General features: G+C 38.3%; 1 protein-coding gene and 2 non-coding genes across 13 annotated transcripts in view; 2 read left to right on the forward strand and 1 right to left on the reverse strand.

Annotated features, from left to right (window-relative positions):
* The window catches only part of RBFOX1 (RNA binding fox-1 homolog 1), a 1,735,725-nt gene that overhangs the window by 104,290 nt on the left and 1,607,450 nt on the right, over window positions 1-23,985 (reverse strand). The gene's annotated exons all lie outside the window — the stretch shown is intronic.
* Window positions 1,945-2,070, forward strand: LOC122817465. Its single transcript, XR_006367280.1, has one exon. It is a non-coding gene; the product is annotated as a U6atac minor spliceosomal RNA (small nuclear RNA).
* On the forward strand, window positions 4,932-5,057 carry LOC122817466. Its single transcript, XR_006367281.1, has one exon. It is a non-coding gene; the product is annotated as a U6atac minor spliceosomal RNA (small nuclear RNA).

Consider the following 23,985-nt stretch of genomic DNA (forward strand, 5'->3'; position numbering starts at 1 on the left):
AGCACAGATATAACTCACACCTTCTTCCTCCTAATTTTAGTTTTCCTACTGATATTCTTGCAGTTTTAAATATTGACAGGGATTAATAAAGGTTACCACAAAGTACAGTCTACATGTACACTTAATGTAATCTTTCTGAGTGACTAGGAAGCGCAAAAAATGTGATAAGAATGTTATTGAATACGTATCATGTACACTTAGTGAAAGCTTTATTGAATCTGGCCCATTATGTATCTTATGGAGTCCCAACATTTAGACAATGTAAAGAAAACTGAGTTGGGACTCATTGAGTACAAGTCCAGTAAATGCAACCTGTCAAAATACTTCCCACTGAAGATCAAATTTAATATGGTCTCTATTACTATGTTGACAAGCACTCACAATTTTTTTCAACATTTACATATTTACATTTTCTCTTTGGTAATGCAGTCATAGAGCTAATATATTGAAAAAAGAGGTATGTTGGGCAATTCCCTCACACGAGGTTAGCAGAGAGAGTGCTTACAGAAAAAGAAAAATTGAAGGTTTGCCCAGATTGTTTATCTGGTTAAAGATTCAAGCCGATAGTACTCAGTGATTCTTAGTAGAATTATAGTATCCAGAGCAGTGCTCTGTTATATACTTTGAAAACTGCCAGTCGTTTGAAGGTGTACTTATTAAAAATATCTGTATAGCAATGGAACTTCATAAAACAAGTTGGGAACTATGACTAAAGCAAACTAATAATATACATGGTTCTGATTTATAAACTCATGAGTTGAGGTATGTGGCTTTAGCTGTTCACAATATTAAACAGTAGAGAAATCACCAGATAAAATAGTAAAGTGGCATTGTAATTGCATATTTAGTAAGAATGTAAAGGATGCAAAACTGATATCTCTTCAAATTCCAAAGCATTGAAAATGTGAATAACTCTGATATATGAGATTTGGAACAAACTGTTTTGTTCAGGGCCATCTACAGTGTCAAGGTTTAAGGTTAGGGAGGTGAGAAGGGGAATAGTAGGGATGGGATGGTAGGGAAGGAAGTTAGAGTGGTGGGATAAAATCGTTGATATTTGAAAGAAGGAAGTGAGGCAGGAGTGAGCAGGGCTTAAGTGACTTTATGTGAGTGTAACTGGATGAAGGAGCTGATTTTGGCATGAACGTGTTATAGGCAGGTTTGTGTTTGAGAAAACCTGTAGGTACTTCAGTGGTCAGGTATGCCTTGAACTAATAATAGTGAGAACGGAGGTGGCTACTTGTTGAGTTATTGTTTTTTTTTTACAGGTTGACTTTTAATTTGTGGTCAGGATGTAGGCGGAGAGTGATTGGTGGACTTTAGGTGCTAAGTTCATTGATGGTGGTAGACTGTGCTCTGTACAGTGCAATAGTGGTGCAGGCTTTTGCAGAAAAAGTCAGGTTATTAACTGTTTATGCAATAAAAACAAAAATATAAAATTACAATAAAATGTCGATTGCACTTCTTTTATCTGTTTGTTTTACTTATGTATGTTTATATATATTGCAAGTGGTGTTTGGTGGGCCATGATGCCACTAGAGTAGCTACTGGGTCAGGCAACCAGTTCTTTACCTGTCTCAGTGATTAGGCAGTGAGGATACTGTGAGGAGTGCAAACTCTAAATGTTTAGGAATGAGCTCACTGGTGGTGGTGGTACGTGGTTTGTGGATGGTATGCTTTCTGCCAAGCTGCAAGCATGAGGTCTTTCAAGTAACGGTCTGCATGGTGAAGTATTTAACCATTATGGAGGGTCACAAGTGTGGATGATTGCTGTGCTGTGGCAGCTTGCGGTGCCTGAGGAGGTAGGAAGTGATGGCACACACCATAGAATAAAAAAAAAAAAAAGTTAGAACAAGAATATGTAAAGAGAAAGGGAGATCCCGACTTAGCGAGGGGTGGGCCATGCAGATTAGGTCATTCACCATACCTTCAAGCTGTGCATTGGTGCTGCTTGAAAGGAGAGAAGGTTAGCACTCGCCTTGATAAGGATGGAAGAGGTCATTGTGGCCTTTACAATAAATATACGGTTAGGGCGTTTCCAAAAAAAAAAGGTAAAAGACAGGCATTTGAGTTTTAGACTTCATGTACTGTAGAAAACTCATGCAGATGCAAAACTGGTTATTCTGTCACCTAGCTGTCCCTATTACTGCAGCCTACAATTGGTACCTGTTGTAGGACAGGGTGCTGAAGTGCAGTTAGGACATATGGGGACATATGGGTACGAGTGGAGCTGGGGCTTCCATTCATTTTATTTAAGTTTCAGTTCTGTACCTTTTAGTTCACCTTACAATGGTAACTGCTGTTGAGATGGGGAGGTAGTGCAGTTCATGCATATGTACAAGAATAGAGGTGGGCTTCTCTTATGTCAGGGATTATAGATCAGTGGGTATTCTCTAAGGAAGGCACTCTTAATGCAGATGTTGTTATGTATCAATGGACTGAGTGACAGTTTAAGATTGTCCTTATTTGTGAGTTTCAGGGTGTCTGGCCCCACTTAGTTATGGTTGATCTGTTCATCTCTTGTTCTTTTTTTTTTTTTTTGCCTTTCTCCCTCAGAAGTGTTTACAGTGGTCTTTTTTTGTTTGCAGATGTTGATGACTGAGATGGCGGCCATCATTTTACAGATGGAACATCTATTTAGAATTGCCAGCTAGCTAGTACTCACAGGCAGAAGATCTGGGTAGTATAAGGCAGAAGATCTGCCACACTGAACTGACATCCATGAACACAAACATTTTATGGGATTCATTCAAATTTTAAGTATTATTAAGGTTATTTACATAGAATATGAAATTGCATTTCCCCAGGGTGTTCAGTTTGTGTATAGGGTTATTCTACCAATGGGTTTTTGGACACGACTATATGGCACTCTTTCCTAATTTTAGGATATGCAAGGGTGTATAAAGGAGTAAGAAAACAATTTTAAGGAATTTAAAAAATAAAAGCAACATTCAAGCAAATTTAACTAAGTGAACAGACAGCACAGATATAACTCACACCTTCTTCCTCCTAATTTTAGTTTTCCTACTGATATTCTTGCAGTTTTAAATATTGACAGGGATTAATAAAGGTTACCACAAAGTACAGTCTACATGTACACTTAATGTAATCTTTCTGAGTGACTAGGAAGCAAAAATGTGATAAGAATGTTATTGAATACGTATCATGTACACTTAGTGAAAGCTTTATTGAATCTGGCCCATTATGTATCTTATGGAGTCCCAACATTTAGACAATGTAAAGAAAACTGAGTTGGGACTCATTGAGTACAAGTCCAGTAAATGCAACCTGTCAAAATACTTCCCACTGAAGATCAAATTTAATATGGTCTCTATTACTATGTTGACAAGCACTCACAATTTTTTTCAACATTTACATATTTACATTTTCTCTTTGGTAATGCAGTCATAGAGCTAATATATTGAAAAAAGAGGTATGTTGGGCAATTCCCTCACACGAGGTTAGCAGAGAGAGTGCTTACAGAAAAAGAAAAATTGAAGGTTTGCCCAGATTGTTTATCTGGTTAAAGATTCAAGCCGATAGTACTCAGTGATTCTTAGTAGAATTATAGTATCCAGAGCAGTGCTCTGTTATATACTTTGAAAACTGCCAGTCGTTTGAAGGTGTACTTATTAAAAATATCTGTATAGCAATGGAACTTCATAAAACAAGTTGGGAACTATGACTAAAGCAAACTAATAATATACATGGTTCTGATTTATAAACTCATGAGTTGAGGTATGTGGCTTTAGCTGTTCACAATATTAAACAGTAGAGAAATCACCAGATAAAATAGTAAAGTGGCATTGTAATTGCATATTTAGTAAGAATGTAAAGGATGCAAAACTGATATCTCTTCAAATTCCAAAGCATTGAAAATGTGAATAACTCTGATATATGAGATTTGGAACAAACTGTTTTGTTCAGGGCCATCTACAGTGTCAAGGTTTAAGGTTAGGGAGGTGAGAAGGGGAATAGTAGGGATGGGATGGTAGGGAAGGAAGTTAGAGTGGTGGGATAAAATCGTTGATATTTGAAAGAAGGAAGTGAGGCAGGAGTGAGCAGGGGCTTAAGTGACTTTATGTGAGTGTAACTGGATGAAGGAGCTGATTTTGGCATGAACGTGTTATAGGCAGGTTTGTGTTTGAGAAAACCTGTAGGTACTTCAGTGGTCAGGTATGCCTTGAACTAATAATAGTGAGAACGGAGGTGGCTACTTGTTGAGTTATTGTTTTTTTTTTTTTTACAGGTTGACTTTTAATTTGTGGTCAGGATGTAGGCGGGAGAGTGATTGGTGGACTTTAGGTGCTAAGTTCATTGATGGTGGTAGACTGTGCTCTGTACAGTGCAATAGTGGTGCAGGCTTTTTGCAGAAAAAGTCAGGTTATTAACTGTTTATGCAATAAAAACAAAAATATAAAATTACAATAAAATGTCGATTGCACTTCTTTTATCTGTTTGTTTTACTTATGTATGTTTATATATATTGCAAGTGGTGTTTGGTGGGCCATGATGCCACTAGAGTAGCTACTGGGTCAGGCAACCAGTTCGCTTTTACCTGTCTCACTGTTTAGGCAGTGAGGATACTGTGAGGAGTGCAAACTCTAAATGTTTAGGAATGAGCTCACTGGTGGTGGTGGTACGTGGTTTGTGGATGGTATGCTTTCTGCCAAGCTGCAAGCATGAGGTCTTTCAAGTAACGGTCTGCATGGTGAAGTATTTAACCATTATGGAGGGTCACAAGTGTGGATGATTGCTGTGCTGTGGCAGCTTGCGGTGCCTGAGGAGGTAGGAAGTGATGGCACACACCATAGAATAAAAAAAAAAAAAAAGTTAGAACAAGAATATGTAAAGAGAAAGGGAGATCCCGACTTAGCGAGGGGTGGGCCATGCAGATTAGGTCATTCACCATACCTTCAAGCTGTGCATTGGTGCTGCTTGAAAGGAGAGAAGGTTAGCACTCGCCTTGATAAGGATGGAAGAGGTCATTGTGGCCTTTACAATAAATATACGGTTAGGGCGTTTCCAAAAAAAAAAGGTAAAAGACAGGCATTTGAGTTTTAGACTTCATGTACTGTAGAAAACTCATGCAGATGCAAAACTGGTTATTCTGTCACCTAGCTGTCCCTATTACTGCAGCCTACAATTGGTACCTGTTGTAGGACAGGGTGCTGAAGTGCAGTTAGGACATATGGGGACATATGGTGCAGTGGAGCTGGGGCTTCCATTCATTTTATTTAAGTTTCAGTTCTGTACCTTTTAGTTCACCTTACAATGGTAACTGCTGTTGAGATGGGGAGGTAGTGCAGTTCATGCATATGTACAAGAATAGAGGTGGGCTTCTCTTATGTCAGGGATTATAGATCAGTGGGTATTCTCTAAGGAAGGCACTCTTAATGCAGATGTTGTTATGTATCAATGGACTGAGTGACAGTTTAAGATTGTCCTTATTTGTGAGTTTCAGGGTGTCTGGCCCCACTTAGTTATGGTTGATCTGTTCATCTCTTGTTCTTTTTTTTTTTTTTTGCCTTTCTCCCTCAGAAGTGTTTACAGTGGTCTTTTTTTTTTGTTTGCAGATGTTGATGACTGAGATGGGCGGCCATCATTTTACAGATGGAACATCTATTTCGAGAATTGCCAGCTAGCTAGTACTCACAGGCAGAAGATCTGGGTGAGTTCAGTCGGAAGAAGTGAAGGCAGATGACAGCCAGCAAGGCAGTGGCATGAGGGAAAAAGACTCAGCAGGCAACAGGTTCCATTGGGGTGGGAGCTCTGCCTGCTGGAGCTGTGTACAATGAGTCAATGGTAACGACACATCGCTGGGAGCTAAATTAGGCATGTCTGATGGGTGCAGTTTGGGAGTAGTGCAGGGACAAGGTGGGGATGAGGTACATCAGAAGCCATGTGAAGCAAGTGGTGCAGCTGAAGAGCTACAGAGGTTTGGTGGAGGTGGGCATGTTCATGAGGAGGCTTTTGGCAATGAGGAGGGATTAAGGTTGATTATATGGAGTTCTGGGTTGTCCACACTAGGAGTGGAATCATAACAACATGAGGTTGGGTTAGATTTTTGTCATCCATCTGGGTGTTTGGTTAGCTACACAGGCCCTGGGTCAAGGGAGATGGAGGGTCTTTTTAACCCCTTGTATTCCACTTTCAGTTAAAAAAAAAAGATTTGCAATGGGGAGTACATTGATATTTTTAAATTAATTGATGTGGATGGGGTACAACATCTGATGGAATTGGAAACTGCAAACAGTAAAGACTTATTGGTGGCTTTAGCGGCCTTGGGGCAGAGGATGTTAAATTGACTGTGGCCAAGAACATGGGACAACTGGGAGTTAGGCTTTGTTTATTATATGTTGGATTGGCTGGAAAGGATACCAGCCTGGTCTTACCAGTCTTGGCTTATTTTCTCACAATCTGTGAGGCACAGTGTCTGTGGGCAGGGAATGTCTGGTTGTGGTGCGATCAGAGGTTTTGGAATCAGAAGATGGTATATCAGTCACTGTGTTGGGAGTAGACATCCTGACATTTGGTTAACCCACTATGGTAGATAGCCTTGGAATCATTAGTAGGAGGTCTTAAGTCAGAAGGGGACAAGTTGGGGGTGTGCTGGGCCTTTAATGGGGGGGTGTTGCTTGTGGGCGGCATGTAGGTTTTTGCACACTTGTTCAAAGTGTGCAGGAATGCATTCAGTGGTGCAGTGTGTTAGAAGAGAAGGCACATTACTTAATCTGAGTTCACAGCAGCCTGAATATGGTGGTTACCAACATCCTTTCCTGGATTTCATAGTAGTCAGGGTAGTGGGAAATTTTGAGGGTGGCGAGTGGGTGTACTTTCGTATGTCAAAGGGAAAACCAGGGGATATATTCTCCCATTAACCAGGGGATACATTCTCCCATTAATGTGCAGGTATTGCTGCAGATGTTCATGCAGTTTCACAATTCAGCAGTTGTGGATTAATTAATGGATGGGTTTTCTGAGAGATTTTCTATGAAATCAAGGGTGGAGGGGATGGATCAATATGTAGGGCTCTGCATTCCATGTAGGGGAAGAAAGAAATTTCAGATGGTTTGGTTGAGAAGGAAGAGTGGTTGGGTAGGTTGTTGGGCCTGTTTCACATTCTTTCCTTTGATAGATTTTAGGTTTCTCCCTTAGGTTTTGTTCCTAAGAAGTCGGCAGGTGAATTTCATCTGAATCAACATTTATCTTAACCTGAGGGGAATTCGGTGATTCATTTCATTTCAAGAGATGAAGCAAATGTCAGTTATGCATCTCTGGATGATGCAGTGCAGGTCTTTCAGGAGTTTACGGACCCATGGTTGGCAAAGGTGGATACTGAATCTGCTTTTCATTTATTATCGGTTCGGGAGGAAGAGTAGCCATTGTTAGGCATGGTGGATGGGTCTAAGTTTTACTTTGATAATGCAATTCCGATTTGGTGTTTGGTGGCCTGTTTTACTTTTGAGAAGTTTAGTCTGCTCTCCACTAGATTTGCCAGCAATGAGTGGGCACTCAGAAGGCAGTACATTATATGGATGACTTTTTAATAGCAGGTGAAGGGTTTGAAGGAGCATTGGAAGGTATGCTTGCTTTTGTAGGGATGTGTGATGAACTGGGTGTTCTGTTAGCTATGCAGAAATTAGAAACTCCAAACAAAGCATTGTTTTTTCTGGGATTGTTAGTGGATGCAGGCCATGGTTTGTTTGATTTACCAGATGAGAAGATGGTACATTTGAAAGAACAGATTTGTTGGGTGAAATCGAAGGACAAGTTGTGGATTAAGGATGTCATGGAGCTCTTGGGGCACATGAATTTTGTATGTTGGGCAGTTCACTGGGGTTGTACCTTTTGTAAGTCTGTGATCTTCTTGCTGAAAGGTGTAAAAGCAAACATCATTGGGCATGGGTCTATAAGTTGGTGCATGTTGAATTAGCATTGTGTTCATCTTTTTTGGAGAGGTTTAATGGTATGTATTTTTGGCAAGCAGATTGGGATGTTCAAGGGAATTTGCAATTGGGAATGGGTTTGCTGATAGCTTTTCTCGCTTTCAGTTTTCCAGGTTTCATCAGTTAACTCCAGAGGCAGAGGATGAGCTGATGGTATTGCCAGATGAGGTATAGCAGTTTGGACTGGAATATTCAGATGATCAGTAAAGGAATCATAGGCAGCTTCGACAAGGAAGGCATATGGAACACATTGCAAGATTTTGATAAATTTATGTTGCAGCTGTCTGAGGAGGAAGGTGTTTGTTCGAAAGGACTGTTGCTGAAATACTTCGCACAAGCTTGGGAACAAGGTAAGGCAGTTCAGTTGGTCAAGGTGGACTTAGCTGCAATTAGCATATCTACACAGGTGGCAAGGATGCATGACTTTACTAAATCTTGGAGTCATATGTTGAAGGGTTGGGGCAGGCTTACTAGTGTGAAGATTGACAGATGATGGCCATTGATTAGACAGGTTTTGAAGGTTTTGTTGAGGGGACTGGCACTGGTAAATAGGGTTTCATCAGATTATAACTTATGGCGGACATTGGGTTTATGGATGTATTATGGAGCTTTTAGGGTGTCAGAGTTGTTAGGGTTATTACTTTGGTGGGATGTTTCAGTGCTTTCTGCTTCCATGTACATTTATTTATTTATTTATTTATTTTATTTACTTATCATTTGTTGACCAGGAAAGTCTGACTAGGTTCCACAGAGCCTGTTTTCAGTGGAGGCCCGGGGAGAAATGCTCCAGATGCATGTCTTTGGAATGTGGGAGGAAACCGGAGTACCCGGAGGAAACCCACGCGAACACAGGGAGAACATGCAAACTCCACACAGAAGGCACCCCAGCCAAAAATTGAACCGGAGAACCTCTTGCTGTGAGGCGACAATGTTAACCACTGCACCACTGTGCCGCCCATTGGAGTTGGTTGTGAAGATCTACAATGGATCAGTTAGGGAAGGGCAGGCATATAGTATCAGGAAAGGACAGGCATGACTGGCTGTGTCTGGTAGGTTGGGCTAAAAGATTGCTTTGGTTTGATGCTGGGAATCCCCAGGACTTGGTATTTCAATGAGTAGGGGGCAAGATGAGACTGAGTAATCAGTTTATATGCATTATGAGGAGAGATTTTCAGTGTGTTGGCTTTCTGGGAGAAAAGTTTTCCATTGATTCTTTCCACATTGGCAGGGCATCAGCTTTATCGACAGAAAACAAATCAACTGAAGTCATTAAGAGGGTGGGTTGGTGGTCATGAAATGCTTTCTTGTGTTATATTAGATAATTGTTTTCTTTTTTTTTTTCCTTCAAGGAAAGGAGATTTTCATTCTCGGTCATTCCTATAATTTTCCTTCAAGGAAAGGAGATTTTCATTCTCGGTCATTCCTATAATTTTCCTTCAAGGAAAGGAGATTTTCATTCTCGGTCATTCCTATATCCACTGCGTGGCAAAGAAGGCTGCAGTTAGGCTGGAGAGCTCACAACTGGGTTACTTAATTTCAGGTGGAGAGTCACATGGCATGGAGTCAAAGGTCTTAGGTGGCTTCAGCTCGTGGTGGAGTTTTCTTCTGTACATTCACAAATTGGGATTCCTAGAGTCCTGGTGGTTCATTTGGTAGGTAATGATCTGGGAATAATTCCAAAGATACAGTTGGTAGTTAGGATAATGCAGGATTTGGTTATGTTAAAGAGGTAATACCCAGCAATGTGTACTGTGTGGTCTGAAGTAGTACTGCATTCATTTTGGAGTAATGCTGGCCATTTTGTAGCTTTGGAGAGGGATCATCAGTTTGTTAATTTTAGGTTGTCAAGGCAGCTGGTTGCTTTGGGTATTTATTCGATTTAACACAGTTATCTCGATGACAGGGACCCTGTTTGGTTTAGAGAGGATGGTGTGTACTTCAGAGAATTTGGTTTGGATTTTCTTCATGTGTATTTAGGTTTATTTTTGGATGGTTTGGTGAAGATTTTGGAATGAATGAGGGGGATCTGTCTATGTCAGGCTGTTTGGCAGAGAAGAGGGGCAGGCTTGTCCCTCTTTTGTTACCCCTCTGGTGTTGGATGTTTGATTCACTGAGTTCAATGAGGTGGGGATGAAAGTGAGCTGTGGAATGCTGCTTGAAGTAAGAGTAAGTGAGCAGTGATGATAATACTGCTTATTTTATCAGAGTGAGCTAGAATACACAAACCTAGTAAATTTGTACATGGAAGTTCATGTTGTGTTAAATAAACTACATTTCATTCAGTGAAGTTATGTTTATCAAAATTTAATAAAGGTCATCAAATGCCATTTGGTGTGGTGTGTTTATTGGATAGAACCATGACAAATGAGGTTTGGAACTAACCAATTTGTTCAGGGCCACCTACAGTGTCGAGGTTTAAGGTTGGGGAGGGGTGAAGCATGATAGTAGGGATTGGATAGTAGGGAAAGATATTAGATTGGTGGGGATAGAAGGGTTAATATTTGGATGTAGGAAGTGAGGCAGGAGTGAGGATGGGTTTATGTGACTTTATGTGAGTTTAACAAGGTGAGGAAGCTGATTTTGGTGTGTTCTTGCTGCCCTCCCCACTGAGGTTTGTGTGTTGAATGTATTAGTTGGTATTTAGGCAGAGAATAAGGTCAGGCTTTTCCCTCTTCTGTTCCCCCTGTGGTGTTGGGTGTTTGATTCACTGAGTTCAATGAGGTGGGGATGAAAGTGAGCGGTGGGATGCTGCTTGAAGGAAGAGTAAGCAATAGGTAGTGATAAAGCTGCTTATTTAGTCAGGGTGAGCTGGAATACTCTACCCTAATAAATGGTTACACAGATGTTCATGTTGTATTTAATAAACTAAATTTTGTTTAGTGAAGTTATGTTTATCAAAATGTAATAAACACCAACACATGTAATTTGGTATAGTGTTTTTATTGGAGGGGATCAGGACAATAGATATTTTTAAGTTTTTATGAACCATTCTCAAACAAAAAGAGAAAACATAAAATTTGATATGATAATCCTAATGAAAGCCACATATTTACTATACAAACATTTCAGAAAGCAATTTCTCTTTATAATCTTACAGGAAATCTTATGCTTGTTTTTTTTACCCTCCAACAATTATTTTCAGAAAAATCCAGTCCCTTGACACTTCAAGTTAACAGCAAACATCTTGCAATGTTTTTCTCTTTATTCAAACAAATTACAGAAGGATGACTGTCATTTATTATATGACTATGCACCCTCCTCAAGAACATTCTAAAATTGATGATTGAAACCCAAAAAGGATAACAAAACATTCATTAATAACTCTAGCTATAATCTAAACATTAAATCACCCTTGAAATGTCAATAATTTGACTACATATTTGAGCTAATCATATTGACCATTTTTCATTATTTATATGACTTGTAGTTTTCCTCATACTCGAGAAGGATATTTCAGACATCCAGCTATAAATTTAAAGAAAAGAAGAAAAACATTGTCTCCACTTAGGCTATTCAAATGCATGCATAATATTAAACTCCAGTCCATTCACATTTACATACTTCTCTCAGCCAGTATAATATACTGGAAATCTTTCTTCAGATATAGTCTTCTTATCACCCTAAACAACAGAATATCTGTACCAGAAGGCTATTGCTTGTATTTGCTTTTAAGGTAAAAGGTATTTTATATCAAAATACTATCTGCACCAAACTGACCCATTTTCCAGATTAATGGATGCTGCCACCATTTCACTGAACATAAGAAGCAACCATAAAACGAATGTTTAAAAATAATTTGCCCAGATAGCCTTCTAATTCATGTTACTGTCATTGATCTAACTTAGTGTGTAACTACTCATGTATGTAACCTTCATGTAGAGTATCCAATAGTTAGTAATGTATCTCACAGTAGGAATGCTAGGAACAAGCAATATAAAGTATATGATATGGTGTGAGGGGAAACTGGTTAGTTTCCATATTTTATTCACTATACTTAATAGAAAAGTAAGAGTAAAAAAAATGGCGCATTCTCAAACATAGTCAATAAATATATTACTTCAACATGTTAACTGGACCAAATCAGCCAAGATATGTGAAACACAACACTTTCCATTCACATCCACTCATTATGCAAATAATGAAGTAATGAAAACTCTGTGAAGAAAATACTCCAACATCCATCCATCGTAAGAATCATAAGAAGTTCAAATCTACTGAGTCTTGTAACAATTATGCCTTGCCAGTCCTCAGCGTACACTATATCTCCCTTCATGAAGACTGGTAGATTAGTAATGCCTGTGGAGAATTTATGAATACTCTTCAAATTATTCAGGTCCTCTTTGAAGAAAGACAGCATATCACAATGCTTTATTTATTGGGGAAGTCTATTGCAGAGGTGAGGAAGATGCTGAATGATGGCTTTGTCTCTTCACCTTGTTTTACTGATCTGCTGAAGGAAGTTTAGACTCATTGTTCTGGTGTTTGTGGGATATTTTGACTTTTAAATGAACAAGGTATCATGGGATACTGAGTCCCTGATTAGTCAGAAGGCAAAGCATAGCTCTCATCTGAGAAGCCACCTATTACCCAATGAATGAATTAATCTATGGCTCCATCAGCTATTCAAAATAACATTGCACAAATTGCAAAAACACAACACAGGGCAAAATCAAGTGCAACCCTTGGCCCATCTTAATCTCACTAGAACATCATTCTTTGTTATTCAAACTACTCATCATTTTTTTACACTGAGGAAACTAATAATATCCATAAATTTAAAGGCACTATCAATATGCCCAAATATTTTTAAAAATACATCCTCTGCAATACTCTGGAAAATTCTGTCACACCCCTTCTCCATCTCTACATTTGTAAAAATTTACCACCCTTTTACCTATTTATTTGCCTCGCATTACAGGGAATCATGATTAAACAAAACCCCTTTTATCAGAGGCTTAGAAGGAAAAGGTCCATATTGCATACATTTGCACAGACATTTAACTTCACTAAAGAATAGAAATATAAAAAGTGCAACACAAAACTCTCTCTCTCTCTTGATGCTTAGTTAGGTAAATTAGATAGATAAATAACAGCTAACTAATCATGCTGCATGCACAATGCAGTACAACCTCAGAGGCATCTACATGGCATTCGGCATTGTTTCATACTTTATGTATATAGTCACATATTCATTTTAGGGTATGGACAAAAAATGAAGCATAAAGTGAAAATAAGGCACTAGACAAATTAGTCTATAAACACAGTTATGAGCTAATGGAAGCATTGTGATTCAGTATGCAGAGGTTGCGTCTATATAGGACAGGTAGTGGGTTCCCTCTCCATTGTTGTATGAGCCATGCAATCAAAAGTGCATTTTAATTTGAGTAATCATGTATGCATATGAGCTAAATACAAGTATCATTCCCTGCTTATGATATTCCTGCACAACAGTGAAACTAGTGAAATTCACATCTAAGCAGAGGCATAAACAGCTGTAATGACCCAAATGTTGATAGACAGACATATTAATTATATAACAGACATGGCCCATACAAAGAAATAAGTCAATTCTCTTGCAAATGCTTCCCTACATCAGAAAGACAATAACATTTAATTAGATAATAATCACGTCTGGTCCACTTAACCACAATGGTACGATGTCATATGCAAATGTGTTTAAAATATATACCTATCAGGCCATACGATTCCAAGTCTTTCACAAATTAATAACAGCTTCCCTACTGGTAGTCACTGATTAACTTATACTATATTCAAAATATCAAACGCCTATGAGAGCACACGTTATTAAACCTTCAAATAAATGCACACACACATGCGCGCGTGCACACACACACACACACACACACACACACACACACACACACACACACACACACACACACACACACACACACACACACACAAACGCACACACGCACACACGCACACATGCACACGCACGCAAACACACACAAACACACGCACACACGCAAACACACACACACACACACACAAACACACACACGCAAACACACACACACATAACATACACATACGCAAACACACACACACACGCAAACACACACGCACACAAACACACACACACACACACACACAAACACACACACACACAAACACACACACACAAACACACACACACACACACACACACACACACACACACACACACACACACACACACACACACACACACACACACACACACACACACACACACACACACACACACACACACACACACACACACACACACACACACACACACACACACACACACACACACACACACACACACACACACACACACACACACACACACATTCTTTGGTTTATAACAATGGGCTTCTTTTTAAGCAATATTAGCATTTGTGTAATCACACAGACATGTGATAGTTTCAATTAAGAGGCATGTGACAGTTTCTAATAACTGACATGCTTCTGAAAATTGAATTATGGGCAGTGATATTATAACAACCAAGTCAGAAAATAATTGTATTAAATTACCTTGCCTTATCTAAGCTTTGAATATCTGTAATACAGAATGTCTTGATGTAGCATTTGTTTTAGGTTAGTTGATCTAAAATTAATAGTACTACATAACTTTTCATCTAACCATAAATGAGTCACAAAGGAAAGTTCAAATCTCACAAGATAAAAATTAACACCGTTGCTAATAAAACCAAACTACGGGATTACAGAGACAGAAAGATTCTCTCTGTCTACTGTAAACTAGACAATAAACACATAAAAACTCTATCTTTTCTAGCCTTTTCAGTCCATGTTCACATTAATCATCCATTTCCACCGAGCTTTAATAATTTTTCATCCTGAGTTTTAATTTTAGTGTTGTCTACCTTGTAGTTCAGCACTTGAGGTGATCTCTGGAGAAAATGTCATGCTGTCTGAACATTAATACATTAGTACAAATCTGTTGTAGAAAAAAGTACCTTTTACATCTGCCTGAATTATTAAGCTACACTTTAGCTTCTGCCAGTAACATTCCTTAATCGCATATTTAAACAGTAATTTCTGCTGAAGCCCACTTTCAGAAGAATCAGAAGAAACACTGGCATACATATCTTTGACACAGTAATTGCTCAATTTATTTCAAAGAAACAAATTGCACCAGAGAAATCTAATGTGTTCTAGATATTCTTTCAGAAGCAGGCAGTGGTGATCAATAATCCTTCTCAATATTTGTGGTCTTCTTCATATATCCATTCCAAAGCTCCATCTTTGTTTTCACAAGGTCCATATCTTATCTTTCTTTTTGAAGAACCTTTGCTTGTTATAAATTGATTGACTACTTCTTGACAATCTTTTTTTATTATTTCAAAAGCTCTCTGCTTTTTGAAGTAATGCAGTTTAATACTTTTCCTTTAATAACTCAGAGACTTTGACTTCTGAAGATTCAAACTACTTGACATATCAGGCTGATAGTTCCAGTCTTGCCATGTGACTGACCACATTCAGTGTAATGTTTACATCTTTTATCCAACACCTTAAACTTTTTATCATTCTTTTCTTTATGAAACCAAACCACATCCTATATTCAACATCACTGGCCATCTCACCCTCATTTCGAAATTCCATAATTTACAGCAATATAGTGTCCATCAGGCATGTATTTTCCATCTCTTTCTTGCCTATCCATAATCTGCATTTTTCTCCATTTGCCAGCTGTTCTATCCCACTCACTTCCTTGATCTTATCTAAAAGCAAGGTTTTGACTACTGGGTCAAAATCCTTTTGAAAGTTGAATTAGATTACATCTACTGTCAATCCAAGATCCCATGGGTCCTGTAGTAATCTGAGGTACACACTGTATGGATAGTGTCCACTGACACAGTCTATTATAAATTTGTTTTGTTACAGAGCCATTTGTCTGCATATTCAAAATATTTTCAACATTTTCACAGTTTTATCTTTTGCCATATTGAATATCACCCTGGCAGGGCTAGAGATGCTTACCTATTCCTCATTGCCACTCTTAAAGACAGAAACTATGTTAAATACTTTTCCTCACAGCAGCACAGCAACACTTTAGCTGACCTCACTGACACATTTGGTGTTATATTTTCTTGTGGACTTTTCGCCCATACCCTTAACAAGCAGTATGCAGTGAAAAATCAGGAAATTATTAAAAAAAAGCTTCACCACTTTAAGGCAATCTGAGCACAATTTATCACAATAATTCACCAGTTTAACTATACAGAACTATGTAGATATGCAGGATTGCTGTATCTCACTGGGACAATACAAATCACATAATTAAGCAATTGAACCCACACTATATCAATACTTTTATTATCATTTGGGAGTGGTGTACATAAATTGATGAAAACAGGCTTTGGTAAAATTAGTATATTAATACATTAACAAAATAATGGGAACTATAAGTTATAGAACATAGTGCAACTGAATCCTATATCAGAATGAACAAAGTAGTAAAACAAAAAGTATACCCAAAGTGCCGTAATTGCTCATGAGAATAAATAACTTTAATCTTTATTGCTCCACATGTGAATGGTGTGCTACTCAACTTTACTGTAACGAAGGTCCTGCACAGAGGTAAGGATCATTAAAATGGTTAATGCTGAATTAATTTATAGTGTTGGAAAACTTGGTGTGTTTCCACTACTGTGGTCTTCAGAACTAATGTGACATAATAGATTGAAAAATGAATGTACACACCATTCCTCGAACAATATACAACACTTACTCTAGTCAGACAGAAAGCATTCCAGTCAATATATTTAATGAAAGGCTCACACAAGAAGCACTCATGGAAAGGAGTGTAGCCTTTCGTATTATGTACTGATTGTTACCTCTACTCTGTACACTGTATACAGTTTTACAATGGATATAAAATAACAGATTGCAGAAAATAAATTAATAAATTAGAAGTACCACCAGCAGAACTGAATTCCAGAATTTGTAGCAAATAAATGGTTACATCTCTGAGCCATTCAATGTATTCCTATTGCAGTTTTCAAGTGGAAGTTTCTCTGGATAAGCTGGATGCCAAATTATGTCACACTTATATCAGAATTATTAGCAATTCGACTTGACATTTGGCATACCTTTAGACCTGAAGTGTGTGACTACATAGAAATGACAGGACAATTATTTTCTTTATTACCCGACCTTAGCAGAGCTCTTTAAACACTACCTATAGTATACTGTTGCTTAGCCATAATATATGATCAGTGTATAAAACTTCTGATATACCCAAGACTTGCAGGTAAGGATCGCAGGAGATGTCTACTTGAAAGTCACAGATGCAGATTACTTGTGAAAGTAATAAGAAATTTTCTTAAAAAAATAGTAGAAACAGTTCTCCACTCAAACAGCCCAGGAGTAATACCCTAACAAGTGCATATGTGTGTGTGTGTGTGTGTGTGCACGTGTGTTTGTGTGTGCCTTTGCAGGTCTGTGTACTTGTATGTGTGCATATCTGTATGTGCTGGTGGTTGCAGCATATATGTGTGTGTGTGTCTGGGTGTGTGCACGTGTGTGTGTGTGTGTGTGTGTGTGTGTGTGTGTGTGTGTGTGTGTGTTTGTGTGTATAGTAAGATGGTACCATTTACATCATTTAAAGCAGGCCAGCTTATCAGAAAAGGCCATGTTTTCAGTATATCAAGAGTTCTAATGCATAAAAGTGAACTATGAGAGGCAATTCAGATTTTTAAAATGATAACACAACTTTTTTTTCAGAAAAGACATTGAATTAATTCAAATGCAGATAATTTTTGTATGTGGTGCAACGGTACCTAAATTTACTAATGGGAGACTACCAGTTTGAAATGGTGTGTGTGTGTGTGTGTGTGTGTGTGTGTGTGTGTGTGTGTGTGTGTGTGTGTGTGTGTGTGTGTGTGTGCGTGTTGAATTGGCTAGGCTTAAAATGGCCCACAAGGGCAGTTAGCCTAGTTCTAATCTAAGGTTTGTTTGAACCAGGCTCTTCTGAGGTGCATCACCTCTGGCACATTTCACAAAATTCTTGAGGCTCCAAGACCAATCTAAGTGCTTTTTTATTTATTTTTACTTATTGTATTGCATTTGCACTTGAATATCAGTTTTGTCTGTGCCTTATAGACAATTTATCACTTTTGCACTGTTTTAATGAAATGTATCGATTAACTGCATTTCATTACTGTTTAACTGTATTCCATTACTATTTACTATAATTAATTACTGTTTAACAGTATTTATTGCATTTCATTACTGTTTAACTGTATTTTTTCATACCGTGAGTTCTGTTTTTGTCTGGAAGTTGTTAATCTGTGCTTTTCTGTGAGTTTTACTGTGTTCTTAACCCTTACATTGAGTAGCAAATGTCCACAGATTAATTGATTTTGTCATTGCAAATGCCTTGGACCAGCTGTTTGCCACCCCCACAAGAGGTGCTAATATTTTGGGCTTGGCATTAACCAACATGAGTAACCACTGCAGCATCCCTACAGTGTCATCCTCCCTAGTAAGATCCAACAACAGAGCGGTCACTTTTGAAGTCACCATCACCCCCCCCCCCCCCCAGGTAGGGTCAAACAAAAACTTCACCAAAGCTGACTACAACCTCCTGAGGGAAGGTATAAGCAGCTTCACAGCCTCCTCCTCCTCTGTAGGAGCTGGCAGAAATGTCCAAGCCTACACCAAAGTACTATGCAAGCATTTGTATAGCTGCATGGAATCGGGAATACCCGGCAGGACAAAATCCTCCTCCTCAAAGAAGAATAAACCTGCCTGGTAGATATCTGCAATAAATGAACTCTATAATAAAAGGAAACAAAATTGCTGTGCAGGACCAAGAAGGAGAAGGTGCCTAATTGGAAGCAATCTCTCCTTAGCCTGAACAAGAAAATAAGAACACTTGGGAAATCCTCCAAAGCAAACTTCGAGTCCAAACTGGCCACATCTACTAAAGACAATCATAAGGCCTTCTTTGCATATGTCTGCAATCTCAAAATAAGCCCTCAGATCTGCTATGAACTGGTGGTCAGGGAAACCACATGCACAAACACCATAGATATAGCCAACCTGCTGGCAGGCAGATTCTGCATAAACTTTACCCCCCCCTGTCCCCCTCATCAGTAAATCAGAACATCCTCAGCACCTGTCCCCCCTCCCTTATCTCTGGAGAGCAAGTCATCACTGTCCTCTCAAAGGCAAAAAATACACCCTCCATGGGATCCAATAACATCCCAGGCTGCATCCTACATGAACTCAGGCAGGAAGTTGCAACACCATTATGCACCCTATTCACCCAAAGCCTGAGTACCAGCTTCATCCCAGCCTACTGGATGACAACCACTGTCATCCCTTTGCACAAAGGTTTAGTGTCCACCGATCCAGGAAATTATAGAGCCATCAGCCTGACTAGCCTGATCTGAAAGGCCAAGGAACAGATCATTATGGACATCATTATCAAGGACATTGGCAACCTCCAAATACTCGATCCCACACAGTTTGGTTTCGTCAAGGGGAGGTCATGCCTGTTAAATTTGGTTGACCTCTCGAGACAGTCAACAAAGCCACTGATGAAGGGAAGACGGTGCACACGGCCTACCTTGAACTAGCCAAAGCCTTCAATACTATTCCTCACTGGGATATAATAGATAAACTCTCTCAACTTTTAAGAATTAGTAATGACCCTTATTTTTTATATGACTGTTTTTCTTATATGTCTGTTATGACTCCGTCATAGTCCGTGCTGGTGTGAACAACTTGAGATGCACCTTTCTGGACTATATGAAGAGAGACATGACTGAGCTCTCGGGCTATGTGTCTCAGGCAGGTATGTCCCTAGCCTTAAGCAGCATTTTCCCTTCACCTAGGATGATCCCTCAATACAAACAGGAAATGATTGACTTTAATAATTGGCTTAGTTTCTGGTGTCATTCTAAGGGGATCCAATATCTGTCAGCCTGTGATGACATGATTGACAGACATCAATGATTTGCCAGAGATGGTCTTCATCTGTCACCCCTGGGACTTTTGTTACGGGCTAAGGATCTTGCCACCCCCATAGTGCCTTTTTTTAGGCAGTGGATCAAGGACTAAATTCCTGATTTAACTACTCCAGGCTAAGAACAACTTCAAGGTTATGCTGCTAAACGCTAGAAGTCTTACCATGAAACTGCACTCACTGGAAACAGTCCTCACCTTGGAAGATGCAGATATTTCTGCAGTCACAGAGACCTGGTTCAAGGCTGTGGAGAGCAACCCAGCCATACCTGGTTACACCTCCTTCCATACATTCAGTCTACAAACTGAATGCATGAATACTAACGGATGCGGTGTATCAATTTTCATTATAGATAAATTCACCTACAGATTGGTCAAACATTATGATTCCATGGAGATACTTCAGGTGCAATTAACTGTTTGAAGGACACCTGTTCAAGTCATTGCAAGCTACAAGACCTCTCCATGAATCAGGACATCCATTTTGCCTATCTGGATCTATTTGAGTCTATCAAGATACACCTGAACACCATGGCTTTGTGTGACTTTAACTACCAATCCATTGACTGGGTAAATTACATATGCTCAAACTCCCTTGCCCTAGGTTCCTCAACTTTGTTGACTCCAATGTCCTAGACCAGCTGGTGGACACCCCCACAAGTGGTGTCAACATCCTGGATCTGGTGCTTACCAATATGAATGATCACTGTAGCGCCCCCACTGTGAGGCCTCTCCTGGTGAGATCTGACCACAAATCAGTCTAATTTGAAGTAACTATTACACCTGACCCCCCCCCCCCCACCAGTAGCAACTAAACTAAAAACTTCTCCAAAGCATATTATAACCTCTTACGGATGGTATAAATAGCTTCACTGCACCTCACCCCTCAGATAGAACTGACAACTATGCTGAGTTCTACACCAAAGCTTTATACAAACACCTGTATAACTGCATTGACTCAGCTATACCGGATAGGACCAAATCAAGCTCCTTAAGAAAGAGCAAACCTGCCTGGTGGACAAATGCCATTAAGAGGCTTTACAATAAGAGGTAGAACTTGCTATCCAAGAGTAAGAGTAAGTGAGCCCTAACCTGGAAACACTCTTTCATAAGCTTAAACAAGCAAATAAGACTTCTTGTGAAGTCCTTCAAAGCAAGCTATGAATCCAAATTAGCTTCCTCAACTAAAGACAGCCATAAGACGTTCTTTAGTTATATCCATAATCTAAAAGGAAAGGCCCAAATTTATGCAGAACTGGTAGTTAATGATACCACATATATTGAGTCCGTGGACATAGCTAACCTGTGAAAACTTCACTCCACTGCCCCTGCCACATGAACATGTAAGAGCTACCGAGAAGGATTTCAAGAATAATGCCCTTTTGAATCATGTAATGAAAGGAGGGAAACAGCACATTTTTAGTTTTTTTTTTTTTTGTTTGTTTTTTGTTTTTGTTTTAGTTTCAGAATTAGTACCTGAAAGTAATGTAATTAATTATACAAAAGTATTAGAACAGAAAATGGTTACTTTAAAACCTGTGTTGCAAAAAGAAATAAAATATATTTCATTAGAAAAATGTGATATAAATATTTTTAGTATATCATTTAAAAGCTGCTATTTAGCGATAGATTGATTTTAAAATTCATTTTAAGTTTTCCATTGTCTTAAAAATTTATAGATATTGGCATGGGATTTTAAGAATTACATTTAAATGTTTAGAATGATGTAATTTTAATTTGTTTAAATCTAAAGAAACAAGTGAAAAAGCTTCTGTTTTATTTGCTCTGAGTTGTTACATTAAATTATGTATTTCTCCTTATTGGTGTTCAGCCTTTGTTTGCTTGTTTGTGTTATGTTCTTTTTATGCTTTTTGGATGCACTTGACAACAGTCTGCTATTTTATTTGCTTATTTTTTGAATTATGGTTTGGAAAGTACACAAAGCAATATAATATACTTTTATATACTACAGCAAACCTATATTTCTGTATGTATTCAGTTTTTGGAACTTTTCATATATAACGTTTCTAGCCTCTTTCTTGAATGATACTCAGTATGAAAATGGATCATCATAGGTTATTTCAGTTGTTTTACTTGAAAACATATTTTGTAATAAGACTGCATGTCAAATACAGAACAACTTCAGTTCTGAGGCATGTTTTGTTGGGTTCAATGTTCCATACATTCCCTTGGCAATAACAGTGTACACAGTTGTTATGGTGATTATTAATTATTTTTAAAATAGTGTTAAAAGCGTTTTTATAAGCTGTGCTAAAATAATGCTCTTTTTGAGAACCATATGCATCCTGCCAAAAAAAAAACTTAATGTCAATGTAAGCTGTAATACTTAAAAATGTGGAATATGATCAACTTTTATTTGGCACCTTTTCTATCAGATCAAAAAATGAGTTGTTGCATAGTTAAAGAGGCATAACAGAAGAGTAATGTAAAACAAATCAATCATCATTCCGTTCTATAATACATAGATATAGAGATAGATATACATAATTTAGGTACAAAGATACATGCACTCATACATAGTGTATTTTGTACAAAATATGAATACTGTGAAGAAATTATAAACTTTCACTCAGTTAATATCAGCAAAACAATGGAATTGTTGGTGTTGTGTATGCCATTACTTGCTCAGACATTGTTTCCCAACATAAATAAATAAATAAATAAATAAATAAATAAATAAATAAATAAATAACATTTATTGTAGAATGTAACTGAGCTATAATAGGATGCTTATTGTACTGTTAGCCAAATCTTAGCTTCATGAATCATAGTAAACCCCTCTAAGATGGTAACTACAGAAAGGAAAGAGCTACAGTTTAGTATCTTATCTGACAATGACAGTCGAGCATACAGCATGTTACTCAGACGACTAGTTATAAATACAGAAATAAAAACCAAAGAGTAATGGAATTTTAAAAACAACAAATGTTTAAATCATTCTACAAATTACTGAAATTATCTACCTTAAATTAAGTAGATTTTGAATTTTATTATGGGTAAGAGAAAGTCTAGGCAGAAATCAGGATTCACATCCAAAATGCCTGAAGTCCTCAACACTTTGTTTCCAGCAAGAACAACATGCAAACAATCTTCCTTATGGGAATCAACCAGTTGTGGTGGTCCTCACTCATACTGGTAAATTCCATCAACCTGTAATGATGGCACCATTGCCAGTTCTATGAATCTATCATGGCTCCTCATTTGGAAACATCATTTGGCATGAATACCAGCAGGCACTAAGGACAGCCGCTATGTACAGCAAACAGGTAGCTTATAGTTATACCACTTCATAAGCTCTCTTCCTGCACTATGTGTACCCACTTATTACAGGTGGATGAATTTTCAGACTGGGAGCTAGGGCATGGATTAGTTTAGTTTAGCACATTTCACTGCTGAGCTCACAGTTCCCTGAACAGCCTCATACTAACATTTCCTAACAACACTGGAACAATTGCTCAAAATTATGGAGTGTGGTACAGCATCTAGAATATTCTTCTTTTTTATCATAACACCAATGAGCTCCAGCAGACCTACCTTGCTGACCCTTGGAGGAATTTGAAGTCTCTTATGCCTCTTATGAAGCAGTATTTTGGGTACCTGCTACGTCCAGGGTAGTAGCATTCAAATGGACTATATATCTACTTGGTACTTGGAAGGTTGACATTTCCTGCTTGATAATGTGGTGCAATGTATCAATAAACGGACACTTTACAGGCCACTCCATGATAGAATTATCACATACTGATGCTAGAGTAATGTCCGAATCACAAAATGTATACATCTCCTGATATATTGGCAGATTTGGAGATCCTGTATAGATGAAGAAGTGAAACAGTTGGCATTAGGAAGTACCACATTTCTCCTCTTCTTCATGTATTTGCACTCTCAGAACTAGTAAGTACAAGTTTCAGAGAATGTTGTGGGCCCTACAAAATACACTTATATGGACTTTTTTTCTTTTTTTTTTTCTTTTTCATTTAATCAGTATGGCTTCTTAATAAGGAGAGGTTTTGGTCTGTACAGATTCACT

This window comes from Protopterus annectens, chromosome 12.part0, assembly GCF_019279795.1.
Source record: "Protopterus annectens isolate FY-2018-M chromosome 12.part0, PAN1.0, whole genome shotgun sequence".
NCBI lineage: Eukaryota > Metazoa > Chordata > Ceratodontiformes > Protopteridae > Protopterus > Protopterus annectens.